This window comes from Ambystoma mexicanum, chromosome 10 (genome assembly GCF_040938575.1).
Source record: "Ambystoma mexicanum isolate Mex_15411 chromosome 10, UKY_AmexF1_1, whole genome shotgun sequence".
NCBI classification, from domain to species: Eukaryota; Metazoa; Chordata; class Amphibia; order Caudata; family Ambystomatidae; genus Ambystoma; species Ambystoma mexicanum.
This window is the reverse complement of record NC_090932.1, coordinates 1,102,235,360-1,102,248,841: the sequence shown is the minus strand read 5'-3', so window position 1 is coordinate 1,102,248,841 and position 13,482 is coordinate 1,102,235,360. Positions and strand designations below refer to the sequence as shown.

Sequence of the window (13,482 nt, the reverse complement as noted above, 5' to 3'; positions counted from 1 at the left end):
GTAGCCCTAGCAGATTATTACTTTCAAGGTGGTGTTGGATCTGCAAATAGGCTGCTCGGTCTATGATCTTCAAAAGGAAAGGTACGGTGGTGATGGGTCTTTAGTTAGATGGATTATTGGGGTCGAGGGATGGCTTTTTGAGGAGTGGTCTGACCCACGCATCATTGAAGTTTGTTGGATGGTATTGGATTTGACGGAGGCATTGATAAGAGGTGATAAACGGGGCGATCTCCTTCACTGTTTCTTTTATGATAGGAGCTGGGCAAATGTCACCCATGCATCTGGACGGTCTGAGGCTTAGTATTACTTCTTCTACTTCAAAGATGCTGATTGAGGTGAATTTGAAAGCGTTGATCTGGGCGGAGGGAGGTATAGTTGTAGTGGTAGCAGGCAGGTTATTTCTTATATTGGCTTTTTTGTTTTCAATCTTTCTTTGTAGCTCAATTTTGTCTGATAAAGCCTTTTGGATGCCCCAACACCAGGAGGTGTCTTTCAGACAAGTTGTAGGAAGAGGTGTGGGTGATTCTAATTCTTTGAGAATGTTAAACAGTTCTCTGGTATTAGATTTAGCGTTTTGAATACGTTCGTTATAGGAGTCTGATTTGGCTAAGAAAATGGCAGATTTGTAGGTAGTAGAGGCTGATATGAAGTTTTCTTTATTAAGAGGTGATGGGGTATTTCTCCATCTGGATTCGGCTGCTCTTGATTTTCCGCAGAGTTCTCAATTGTGGGGTGAACCAGGTGTTAAGGTGGGCGTGGGGTTTGGCTTGGCAAAGCTTTTGAGGAGCTATTTTATTTATGGCATTTAGCATGGCAGTGTTGTAGAGGTTTACCAGGTGTAATGGGTCTTCATTGGACTCGGAGGCTGTGTTTGCCTGTAGGAGCGGTTGTAGAAGTGGCAGTTGTTATGTTTTGTGTGTTTCTTGCTAGATTCGGGGGGGCTGTGGATTTCTCAAGGTTAGGGATATCTCTTGGAATGGAGAAGAGGATGGCATTGTGGTCTGTCCATGCAAGAGGGTGGTTAGACATGATAGAAATGTTGCAGTTGAAATCAGCGATCCAGTCTAATGGTCGCCCTTTAAGTTGTCTTCCACGAAAGGAACTTGAGAGGAGCTTGATGCATAGGCTCGAAGGGCCCCCCCCCCCATGAGCCTTGTCAGTACCACGTTGAGTTCCCACGCCAGGGTAGGCATCTTCACTGGCGGGAACAAACAAAAAACAGTCCTTTGAGGAACTCCTTGACTAGACATTATGACCAAAGAGAAGACCGTCCCAGAGACCTGGTGTAGCGGGAGAAAGTAGATAGATGCACTTTGATCGAGCTGTGCGCCTGTCTCGCCTTAGCCAATGACAACAAGTATGGAAGGATCTGAGGGGCCGTGGCCCTCAGAGGATTGATTTTCTGTGACCAGAACCAAGTCGCAAAACGCTTCCACTTGTGCCCGTAGCACTTAAGAGGCAACAATGCTCTGGCCCTGGCAAGGATCTCCCTGCAGTCCGCCGGAAGCTCGTACCCCACAAACTCTAAGGCTGCAGGAGCCAGTCCTTCAGGTTCAGCGATCCTGGTTCGTGGTGCAGGATCGCACCTCCTTCTCTGGCGAGCAGATCCGCGACCACTGGTAGATTGACTGGAGGCGACGTCGACAGGCTGAGAAGGTCTGGGCACCAAATTTGCCTCAGCCACACCAGGGCGACGAGGATCATCCTGCATCGGCACCGTTTGAGTTGAGTGATTACTCTTAGTAGTAGGGGAAACAGTGGGAACGTTTATAGGAACAGGCCTTCCACGAGAAGGAGAACGCATCCCCCCATGCTCCCCAGCTGGTGGAAACTGCTAGAGAACCCCTGGCACTTGGTATTCGTCATCATAGCAAACAGATCTATCTGGGGTTTGCCCCACCTGAGGAAAAGGTTGTCCACTTGATCCTGTTGAAGATCCCACTCATGGAAAGAGCGCAGCTCCCAGCTGAGAGAGTCAGTGACAGTGTTCTTGACTCCCGCCAGGTGAAACGGAATGAAATCATCCCCTGGGTGACAACCCACTACCACAAGTCCTGCACCTCTTTGGAGAGCGATGGGGATCTGGTGCCCTTCTGCTTCCTGATGCAGAACATTGTGGTGGTATTGTCCGTTAAGACCCTCACCAATTTGCCCTTGAGGGACGGAAGAAATTACCTGAGGGCCCAGAACACTGCCCGTAGTTCCAGAACGTTTATGTGTGGATCCCTCTCCTCCGGTAACCACAGCCCTCAAAGGAAAGCGTCTGTGGTGACCATCTCCTGGCACGGGGCTCTGGAAGTCTGTGCCCCCTGCGATGTTGCAGCGCATGCCCCACCACCTTATTGCTCGACGGAACTCCTTGTCGAGAACAATCTTGTCCTTGAAGGTTCTGGACACCTGGATCCACTGGTCATACAGGAATGCCTGGAGTGGTCGCATCTGAAACCTGCAGAGCCTAATCAGGTAGATACACGACGACATCATGTCAAGCAATGACTTGATGGCTCGCACTGTGTCGATCTTCAGTGCCAAAGGTTGTTGTACCTTGCCTAAAATGGCTGGAATCCTTTCTTCCGAGGGGGCCCCCAGGCAGGAGACCGTGTTGAGCGTGGCCCCCAGCAACAGAGCGTCCTGTGATGGAATCAAGCAGGACTTTGGATAATTCACATAGAATCCCAGAACTGTCAGCAGATGGACGGTCCTGTCCATGTGGTTGAAGGCGATTTCCCTTGACTTGGCCCGGATGAGCCAGTCGTCGAGGTATGGGTACACATGAATCCCTTGCAGACGTAGATGGGCCACCACTGGTGCCAGGCACTTTGTAAACACCCTGGGCGCCGACTTCAGTACGAAGGGAAGGGCCTTGAATTGGTAGTGCTTTCCCTGTACGTTGTAGCGTAGGTACTGCCGACGCTTCTCGTGAATGGGGACATGGAAGTAAGCGTCCTCCAGATCCAGAGACGTTAGGAAGGGAAGTCCCCTTCCTCCAGTTGGTTGAGCACATGTTGCAACGTGACTTTCCTGAATTTTGGGACTTGAGGAATGTGTTTAGTCGCTGCAGGTCGAGAATGGGCCTACAGCCCCCAGTCTCCTTTCTTACTAAGAAGTATCTGGAGTAAACTCTGGCACCCCATAGTCGCTTTGGAACACGCTCCATCGCCCCTTTTCTTAGCATGGCCCCTACCTCCTGCAGGAGATGAGGGATGTGCTGCTCCTGCTGGGCCACCGTGGTATCCGCAGACAATTCTGCTGGAACTCCAGAGTGTCCGTGGGTGAGAGCGTCCAGCACCCATCGGTCGGTGGAGATCTTCTTCCACTCACGAAGCGCGACAGCCGGCCTCCCACTGTGGTGCATGGGTGGGGACCCGACGTCCCGGCCGGTTCAGTCCTTCTTCGGGGGCCTGCGTGCCTCCTTGGGAGCGACAGCGGTAACCTTTGAAAGCCTTGAAACGACCCCTGTATGCCTCCTGGGTCGTGGAACGGGGCCAGGGGCTGACAGTAAGAGTATGATCCGTCGCCGATCTTCCAGATTTGCCTCCTGAGACACAAAAGGGAGGGTAGTGTTGCTAAAGCGTGCCTAGGGACCGAGCTGTCTCTGTCAGTCTTGATGGCTTGCAATGTGCCATCGACAGCTTTCCCAAAGAGATTGTCCCCGTCGAATGGCATGTCCAGGACCCTCGTCTGAACTTCCTGCTGTTAGTTGGTGGCTTTCAACCAGCCACGACGAATGAGGCAGACACTGTTCCTCATCTGGCGGAACCCCATGTCTGCGATGTCCAGGACCACGGTGATGGCTTGGTCCAAGGCCACTTCGCCATCCTGAAGGATCTCCAGAGACTCGACCCGTTTTTTCGTCGGGCAGGAATTTCAGCCACTGGGCCATCTTGTACCACAGTTCCCTGTCATACCTGGCCAGGATCTCAAGCGTGTTTGCCGCCCAGTAAATCACCTTTCGGCCCATTGTGTCCAAATTCTTCTCCACGCTGTCCGGGGGAACGCAGGCCGACGACGATGAATTTGAGGACTTCTTCCTCGCAGCCACCGAGACAATTGAGTCTGGGGAAGGCTGCAATCACAGGCACTTGGGTGCGGACTCCGGCACCTGGTACTTCTTATCCAGCCGGTCTCTGTTAGCCTGGGCTGAGGCGGGATTCGTCATCAGCGCCAGGCCCTTATCCCAAACGCGGTCTATGAGAGGCACTGCCAGAATGGTCTTCCTTTTAGCCTCACAGCGCTGGTATAGGAACCCTTCCTTTTTGTTCTCTTCTGGCATCAGCTGGAAGAGCTCTAATGCGCAGGTGACCATGGAGTGGAATGAACCCACTTCGTCGAGGGGAAGACGTTCTCGTGGTGGGGACAATCCGCAGTCGCTGTCCGTATGAGTCGTTGCCGTATCCGTCCCTGCATCCCTGGGGGCTGGGGGGGGGGGGATATGTGAGGCGGTTGATGAGGAGGCGTGGGGTGCCGCTTCCTCTTCTTCGCTGGCGGTGGGCCCAGAGTGGATAGGATGTCCAGCAACAAGTCTCTGGGAGGTGGAGGGGAATTAGGCCTGCTGGGCCCAGAGCCTACGTCTTAGTCGTCGGCGGATGGGTTCACCACCGTCGTCCTCAGCATTTCCGTCATAGTTCCCCAAGTCCTCCACGACTGTGTGAATGGACGCAATATCCTTGTCATCCGATGAAGAAATAGCCATGCCTTGGAGCACCATAGAGGCCGCTACTGCCCCCCCTTATTTGCATCCTGAGGGGGTCACTTTCGGGCTCAGGGCTGGCATCTTCTCCGGTGTCTTCTACACCGGCTTGGCCGAAGAAGCCCCCCCTTGGGAGGAAAGGCCACTCTAGGTGTAACCGGGGTCCCCTGGACCGGCTCAGCCCCTTTCGCCTTCGAGAGGGCGGCCGCCACCAGCTCAATTGACAAGGATGATTTCTCTTGGGCCACCTGGGCCTTCAAGGGCAGGTTGGTCACCTTACTCTGCGCCTTGGTCTTCTCCGGCTTCTTCCGCAGCTTCCTGGGGTTAGCCGACTTCCGCTTCGAGGAGGAGCTGGAGCGATGGCTTAAGATGGAAGCAGATGGTGATGTTGATCGCGCCCTGCTTGTATGTGCGTGAACCAGACGGAAACAGACTTGCAATGCTTGCCCTTGTCTTGGACCCCCGCGAATGGGGCGACCTCAAAGGACTTAGAAGCCTGCTCTTCGGACCGGCAGGTCCTGGGTGAGGCATGGCCCTGCTTGCCGCCCAGGGTAGGGGCCTTGGCGTTAAGCCACGTGTAACGCTCACCTGATTCCCGTAGAGGCGCCGGTCTTGACTGGGCGTATACCGTATCTTCAAAGGTGATGTGTAACACACGGCTGGCTCTTTGGGCTGGACCTCTGTGCACTGTATGTCTGACTTTAAGGGTAAGATGTCTGCAGTAGAAAATATGGGATTAAGGAACTGGGTTATTGAATGTCTCTCTCTTCTTCCCTTTCTCTTCTCCTGTAGAACCCCAAAGGTTAACGCTCTCACCTTAGGTAAGTGAACGCCGTGCTCTCCATCTGCCTCGGGGCAGGGTGCTGTAACCAGTTTCTTCACTGGATAAGGGGAGCAGGCCTCTTGACTTCCGAGGATTGCTGTCCGTCGTTTACTGCACGAACGGTAAGTTTCGAGTAATTCTAATGTCTTTAAAGTCTTTAGTAATGATGTTTCTTGTTTTGCAGGGTTCCGGCGATGGCGGATGACGGGCTGAAGTGAGTTGAAGATGGAGCCTGTGTGATGAATAGAAGCGCCTGGAAGCACGTAAGTAAGCGCTTGTTGCCTGCTTCACGATGCGCTCTAACTGTCTTTTTATTTTGCAGGTACAAGTTCGGAGCGGCTGCAGGGTGCCGGAATACCCACTGGGTTAGATGTGGAAAGGAGTAATGGCACGTGAGTATTAAAGTTCCCCAATGTCTTTAAACGCACCTTGTTTTGTCTTTCAGATGCGGGATGCAGCGCCGAAGGCCTCCGGAGCGTGTGAAGAGTTGGTAAGCCTTTGTCTTTCAGATGCCGGAATGCAGCGCGAGGCGTTGGTGACAGCCGATGGACCAGGTAAGTGAAGAGCTGTCACTGAAGACCGTAATGCTAACCTGTTCTTTCTTGTCTTTATAGGTGTTGCTGAAGACTGGATTCAGGATGGTAAGCCTTTTTCCTTAGGCCCAGGATCAGATGCAGAAGACACAATGAGCGTTCTGCTGCAGAGGATGCAGAATAATGCAAAGCAAGATTCATCCATCGGGTGTGGTTTAAATAGCCTCCTGTAGTGCTTAGGTGTCTCCTTCCACAGCCACGCCTAGGTAAGAAAAGAGTTCCTGCTTACCAGAAGAGTTCCAGTGTTCTGAATCTAGGGAGTGGCTCCTGCTCCACCCAACAGGAAAAGTAGTTCCAAACAGAAGAGGATCAGAGGCTCAACTGGCAGGCAAGTAAGCAGCATGGTCTGCTGCAGGTAAGTCCACCCAAGCATTATGAGCCCGGCGCTTCCAGCGCTGGGAGTGGGCATATTTATGAGCCTGGTGCCACTGGCGCCAGGACTGGGTCCAAAAGGTCCATATTGGGACTGGTTGGCACTCGGAACCTGGGTTATGGATCTGCTTCCAAGGGAGTTGGGAAAACCATGACCTTTTGGAAGCAGAGATCATGACAGTACCCCCCTCAAGGCCCCTCCCAAACCGGGCTTCTCCAGGGGTTTTGGCTTGTCAGGAAATGTTCGGTGAAATCTTTTGATTAGGCGAGGAGCGTGGACATATTCAGCAGGTTCCCAGGATCTCTCTTGGGGGCCGTAGCCTTTCCAGTCAATTAGGTAAAATAGTTTAGATTTGGAGATCTTGGAGTCCAGAATGCTTTTGACTTCAAACTCGAGTTCTCCATCAACTAGGATAGTTTTTGGAGATTTAGTTAGTCGGGTTTGAGGTTGCACGGGTTTTAATAGAGAGACGTGGAAGACCGGATGTATCTTCATGTGCGGGGGCAAGTCCAACTTGACCGCTACTGGGTTTACTATGGTAGTGATGGAATAGGGACCAAGGTATCTTGGGTTGAATGTGCGTGGCCCTTTTAGAGGTAGATATTTGGTGGATAACCAGACTTGATCCCCTACTTGATATTGAGGGGCTTCCTTCCGATGTTGATCTGCTCCTTTCTTGTATTGTTCTTTAGCCCTTTGAAGGTGAGAAACAGCTTCCTTAAAGGCTTGGGTGATTGTAGAATGCAGGTAGTCTACTGCTGGTGTTTCAAGATCTTGGAGGGGATCCAACTCCGAGGTTCGAGGGTGACTGCCGTACAAAAGAAAAAACGGGGTTTTCCCAGTTCCCGAATGGACAGAGTTATTGTAGGCATATTCGGCTATCCAAAGGATGTCTTTCCAAGTTTTTTCAGTTTGTTGCGGCATGCAGCGTAAATACTGTTCCAGAGTTTGATTGGTCCTCTCGGTTTGTCCGTCGGTCTGAGGGTGGTGACTGGTCGATAGTCTCACATCAATTTGAGCCGACCGACAGCAACTTCGCCAAAAATGAGAAATAAATTGACTACCTCGATCCGTAATTAGAACCGAAGGAAAACCGTGCAGTCGGACGATGTTTTCGAGAAATTCTCGGGCCAGAGTTGCTTCTGTTGGCAAGCCTTTGAGCGGAATGAAATGCGCCATCTTGGAGAATAAGTCCACGATTACTAGAATCGTATTGTATCCGGAGCATGGAGGTAGATCGGTGATGAAGTCCATAGAAAGCGTATGCCAAGGGCGAGGTGGGATGTCAATAGGGCGTAAGAGGCCTGCTGGTCTTTCCTTTTGACTCTTGTTTTGGGCGCATACTCCACAGGACATTATAAAGTCTCTGATATCTTTTTTCCAAGACGGCCACCAGAAGTAGCGCTTGATCTTTTCTGAGGTCTTGGCCATACCGGGATGTCCTTCCATTAAAGAATCGTGATAACAAGAGATTACTTTTTTCTGTAAATCTGTGCTGGGTAGGTATAATCGTTCTTGGAAATACAATAAGTTGTCCTTTACTGCAAAGTCCTTTCCCTGCAGATGCCAATTCTGTATGGCTGCTGGAGTTACAAGTTGCCTGGCTTTATCCTTAACTTCCTCTATGGATTCTGTGGCGATTACACCCAGAATTCTTTGTTCGGGAATGATTGGTACAGGTTTATAGTTGATCAAGTGTTCTTCCACTCCCATCCGAGAAAGGGCATCAGCTTTACCGTTCTTTGTACCAGGTCGATAGGTAATTATGAAGTCAAACTCGGCAAAGAATAATGCCCAACGGAGTTGTCTAGAGGATTGGGCTTTTGCGGTTTTCAAATATTGCAGGTTTCGGTGATCCGTAATCACAGTAACGGTGTGTCGGGCCCCCAGCAGATAATGCCGCCAAGCCTTAAAGGCAGACTTGATAGCCAGAAGTTCCTTGTCAGTAATCGTGTAATTGATTTCAGGAGGCGAGAATTTGCGGGACCAAAATGCCACGGGATGCAACTGATTGGTTACCGGGTCCTTTTGTGATAGAACTGCCCCCATCGCAAGGCTTGAAGCATCAGTTTCCACGATGTAGGGGAGTTCGGGGCGAGGGTGTTTTAAGATTGGTGCAGAGATAAATTTAGTCTTCAAATCCTGGAAAGCTTGTTCCGCCTCGGTAGACCATTCAAAACGTTTGTTTTTCTTTAACAAGGCAGTGATGGGCTGGACTATTCGAGAGAATTCGGGGATAAACCTGCGGTAAAAGTTAGCAAAGCCTAACATGCTTTGCACACCTTTTACGGAGGATGGTGATGGCCATTTGAGAACTGCATCAACCTTCTTTGAATCCATACGCACTCCGCCAGGTGATAATATGAATCCCAAGAATTCAACTTCAGTCACGTTGAAAACACATTTTTCCAACTTAGCGAAAGGTTTGTGTTGACGCAATCTTTCGAGGACCATTTTCACGTGTTTCCGATGTTCAGATTCCGATGAAGAATAAAACGAGGATGTCGTCAATGTAAACAACAACACACACATCTATGAGCTCTCTGAGAACATCGTTCATAAAATATTGAAAGGCGGCCGGGGCATTGCAAAGTCCGAAGGGCATGACCTGATATTCAAATAGCCCATACTTGGTGCGGAAGGCCGTCTTCCATTCATCACCCTCTTTTACTCGTACCAAGTGGTAAGCTCCTCTAAGATCCAGCTTTGTATATATGCATGCTTTTCTGACTTGGTCCAGGAGTTCAGGGATCAAAGGTAACGGATATCTATTCTTAACGGTGATCTGGTTCAGGGAGCGATAATCTATACAAGTTCTAAGGTCTCCTTCCTTTTTTGGAACGAAGAACAAAGCTGAAGAAGCAGGGGACTTGGAAGGACGAATAAACCCATTTGCCAGGTATTGTCGAAGGTGAAGGTTCTCAGGCTCGGTGAGGGCATAAATTCTACTACAAGGAGGAGTAGATCCAGGTATCAGGTCTATCTGGCAGTCATAAGACCTATGAGGAGGTAGAGAGTTAGCCTGATCCTTCCGGAAAACCTCTTGGTATTCTAGGTATTCGGGAGGTAACTGGGGAGTCTCTGAAGAAATTGCTGCCAGTGCAACACCAGGTGGAGGGTGACAAGTAGAGACACATTCTGGAAACTGGACCGTTCTTGCTCGCCAATCGATCAGAGGATTGTGTTTCTCTAACCAAGGTATTCCTAGAATAATCTGAAACTGAGGGGCCTTGATCACATCGAACACGATCTTCTCATGGTGTCCATCTTGACTTACTAGCGTCACCTCTTGAGTGGTATGCGTTACTGGCCCGGAGGCTATCTCCGTACCATCCACCGTAGTAATGACGTCCTTTACAGCCTTGGGACAAAGAGTTAGATTCATCCTCAAAACCATTTCATGATCCACATAATTGCCGATGGCACCGCTGTCGATGTAAGCTTCAATTGCATGTAATCGATCCGGATTATCAGGGCTAATGAGGACCATAGGTATCACGAAATGCGAGGTCACGGAACTGGTTTTCACGCTCGGCAAGAGGACCTCTATTCTTGTCGGGCGAGGTCGTTTCCCTGCTCAGAGTTTGTAACTTTGGTAACTGCAGCTCCTACTGCCTTCTTGGCAGGTTTCACCGGACAGTCTCGAAGAAAGTGCCCTGAGTTTCCGCAATAGAGGCATAATTGCAACTGTTTTCTCCTTTCCCGCTCCTTTTGTGTTAGAGGACCTTTCAGACCCCCTATTTGCATGGGTTCCCCGGAGTCTACTCCTTTGGAAGGAGTTGGCGGTTTGGAAAATACTCGAGCATCAAACGTGGAACGATCGGCCTTCCTGTTCTGCAGTCTGATCTATTTGAACGACTAAGTCTATATAGTCCGAACAATCTTGTGGGGGATTCACTACTTGGGCTAACACATCTTTGAGCTCTCCACATAGACCTCTATAAAACAGCGTAATCCTTTTGTCCTCAGGCCATTGAGTTTCCACTATCAGTCTGTTGAAAGACGCAATATAAGCCAAAAGGTCTTGATTACCTTGTCGCAACGAAAGAAGCTCATTGTCCAAGGCCTGCCCCTGTGAATGTCTTGCGAACAGTTTTTCCATACTGAGCTGAAAAGCTTGAAAATCATGGAGGACCGGATCATCTTGATTTACTAGAAGGATCGACCAGTCTGCCGCATTGCCACTAAGGTACGAAAGCACGAAAGCTACTTTAACTTGATCAGTTGGAAAGGCTGCTGGCCGGCATAAGAAATGCAACCGGCACTGATTGATAAATACTGCAAACCTCTTTGGGTCACCAGAAAATCGTTCGGGCGGAGCCAGAGGTACATTCCCAGGTAGGTTGATCTGCTCTGGATTCATAGAGGATGTAGAAGGAAGATTTCCCCCAGATGCGGGTAACGGGGTCTGTCCGGCTTGTGACTGTAGCAATTGTCTAGCGAGATCATCTGTTCGCTCCTTGGAAATAATCAGTTCCCTTCTTAGAGCGTTCGTTTCCTGACGGGCTGCATGCACTTCTGCCCTTAGTTCCCCAAGTAACTGGGCTAGCTGGTCGGTATCCGAGGTTTCCATAGCGCCTGGACGGGAGTTTTGTGGTAGGCTTTGCGTTCTGTAACGCTCACCTGATTCCCGTAGAGGCGCCGGTCTTGACTGGGCGTATACCGTATCTTCAAAGGTGATGTGTAACACCCGGCTGGCTCTTTGGGCTGGACCTCTGTGCACTGTATGTCTGACTTGAAGGGTAAGATGTCTGCAGATAGAAAATATGGGATTAAGGAACTGGGTTATTTAATGTCTCTCTCTTCTTCCCTTTCTCTTCTCCTGTAGAACCCCAAAGGTTAACGCTCTCACCTTAGGTAAGTGAACGCCGTGCTCTCCATCTGCCTCGGGGCAGGGTGCTGTAACCAGTTTCTTCACTGGATAAGGGGAGCAGGCCTCTTGACTTCAGAGGATTGCTGTCCGTCGTTTACTGCACGAACGGTAAGTTTCGAGTAAATCTAATGTCTTTAAAGTCTTTAGTAATGATGTTTCTTGTTTTGCAGGGTTCCGGCGATGGCGGATGACGGGCTGAAGTGAGTTGAAGATGGAGCCCGTGTGATGAATAGAAGCGCCTGGAAGCACGTAAGTAAGCGCTTGTTGCCTGCTTCACGATGCGCTCTAACTGTCTTTTTATTTTGCAGGTACAAGTTCGGAGCGGCTGCAGGGTGCCGGAATACCCACTGGGTTAGATGTGGAAAGGAGTAATGGCACGTGAGTATTAAAGTTCCCCAATGTCTTTAAACGCACCTTGTTTTGTCTTTCAGATGCGGGATGCAGCGCCGAAGGCCTCCGGAGCGTGCGAAGAGTTGTCTTTCAGATGCCGGAATGCAGTGTGAAGACCTCCGGAGCGCACGAAGAGTAGGTAAGCCTTTGTCTTTCAGATGCCGGAATGCAGCACGAGGCGTTGGTGACAGCCGATGGACCAGGTAAGTGAAGAGCTGTCACTGAAGACCGTAATGCTAACCTGTTCTTTCTTGTCTTTATAGGTGTTGCTGAAGACTGGATTCAGGATGGTAAGCCTTTTTTCTTAGTCCCAGGATCAGATGCAGAAGACACGATGAGCGTTCTGCTGCAGAGGATGCAGAATAACGCAAAGCAAGATTCATCCATCGGGTGTGGTTTAAATAGCCTCCTGTAGTGCTTAGGTGTCTCCTTCCACAGCCACGCCTAGGTAAGAAAAGAGTTCCTGCTTTCCAGAAGAGTTCCAGTGTTCTGAATCTAGGGAGTGGCTCCTGCCCCACCCAACAGGAAAAGTAGTTCCAAACAGAAGAGGATCAGAGGCTCAACTGGCAGGCAAGTAAGCAGCATGGTCTGCTGCAGGTAAGTCCACCCAAGCATTATGAGCCTGGCGCTTCCAGCGCTGGGACTGGGCATATTTATGAGCCTGGTGCCACTGGCGCCAGGACTGGGTCCAAAAGGTCCCAATTGGGACTGGTTGGCACTCGGAACCTGGGTTATGGATCTGCTTCCAAGGGAGTTGGGAAAACCCTGACCTTTTGGAAGCAGAGATCATGACACCACGCCACCAATCTGCTGTGCCCATCCTTCATGGTGCATTTGGTGAATCCCAGGCAAATCTCGCAATCCGCCTCCTTGCGGTCCAGATGGAGACAGCAGAGGCACTGGGAGTGTTTGTCCTCCACAATGAAGAGAGAACCTCCGTCCTTATCCTCTGACATGGTCCGGTGTAGGCCTGATGGCCTTCCGGAATCTTCGATGAAAACTCAACTATTTTAGCCCTTGAAGGGTGACGAAAGATGCCGACAAACGGATGCCCGCTTGCTGATCAAAAGCACGAACGAGCACACAGGCTATATTAGACAAAACTTGGACGTTTTAGGGAGAGGGCAGACATTGGCTGGGGACAGTATGATCCAGAGCTCAGTGATTGGTTTATAGGATAAAGACAGTTTATAAGTGAAAGTGAAACAGTTTTTTTCTTTTATCGAGAATTCCCGGCCTGACAGGGAATATTCATGAGCATGTGAATCCATGCCAGATCCCGTGCTGGAGAAAGTGGAATACACCAAAGTTATCCCAGAGGACACACTAGTTACCAAAAGTTCAGGAAGGATCTGAAAGTCTTTCTGTAAAAGGAATAATTAAGCTGCCATCAGGCCAGTACACAAGGCACACACTCACTATTAGCCCAGATAATTTCTCTTCTGCTACTACCTTATAGCACCTGCAATATTCTCCCCCAACATATTACTGCATTCGTAAAGTCATGCAAAATAACCACTCAATAAAAGTCTTCTGCAGGTTTTGAAAAGTTCACTGTAGCAGGTGGGTGTTTGGAGCGCCAATCCAGCCAGCCTTCCCCCATTCAGGCCTCATGCACTGAAGCAACTAAGGTGGCACGTTGTGCTGTGTAAATCTCAAAAACAGGGCAGATCACCCAAGTTCTCAATAGAACACAGTATTCAAAGTTGGACAAAATTCTGATTTCTTTTGATTAACTTG

The 13,482-nt window shown here is 50.0% G+C and overlaps 1 protein-coding gene across 3 annotated transcripts in view; it reads right to left on the bottom strand.

The window, feature by feature from the left end:
- Nucleotides 1-13,482, bottom strand: part of ELMOD3 (ELMO domain containing 3) — a 635,597-nt gene that overhangs the window by 282,047 nt on the left and 340,068 nt on the right. The window lies entirely within an intron of this gene.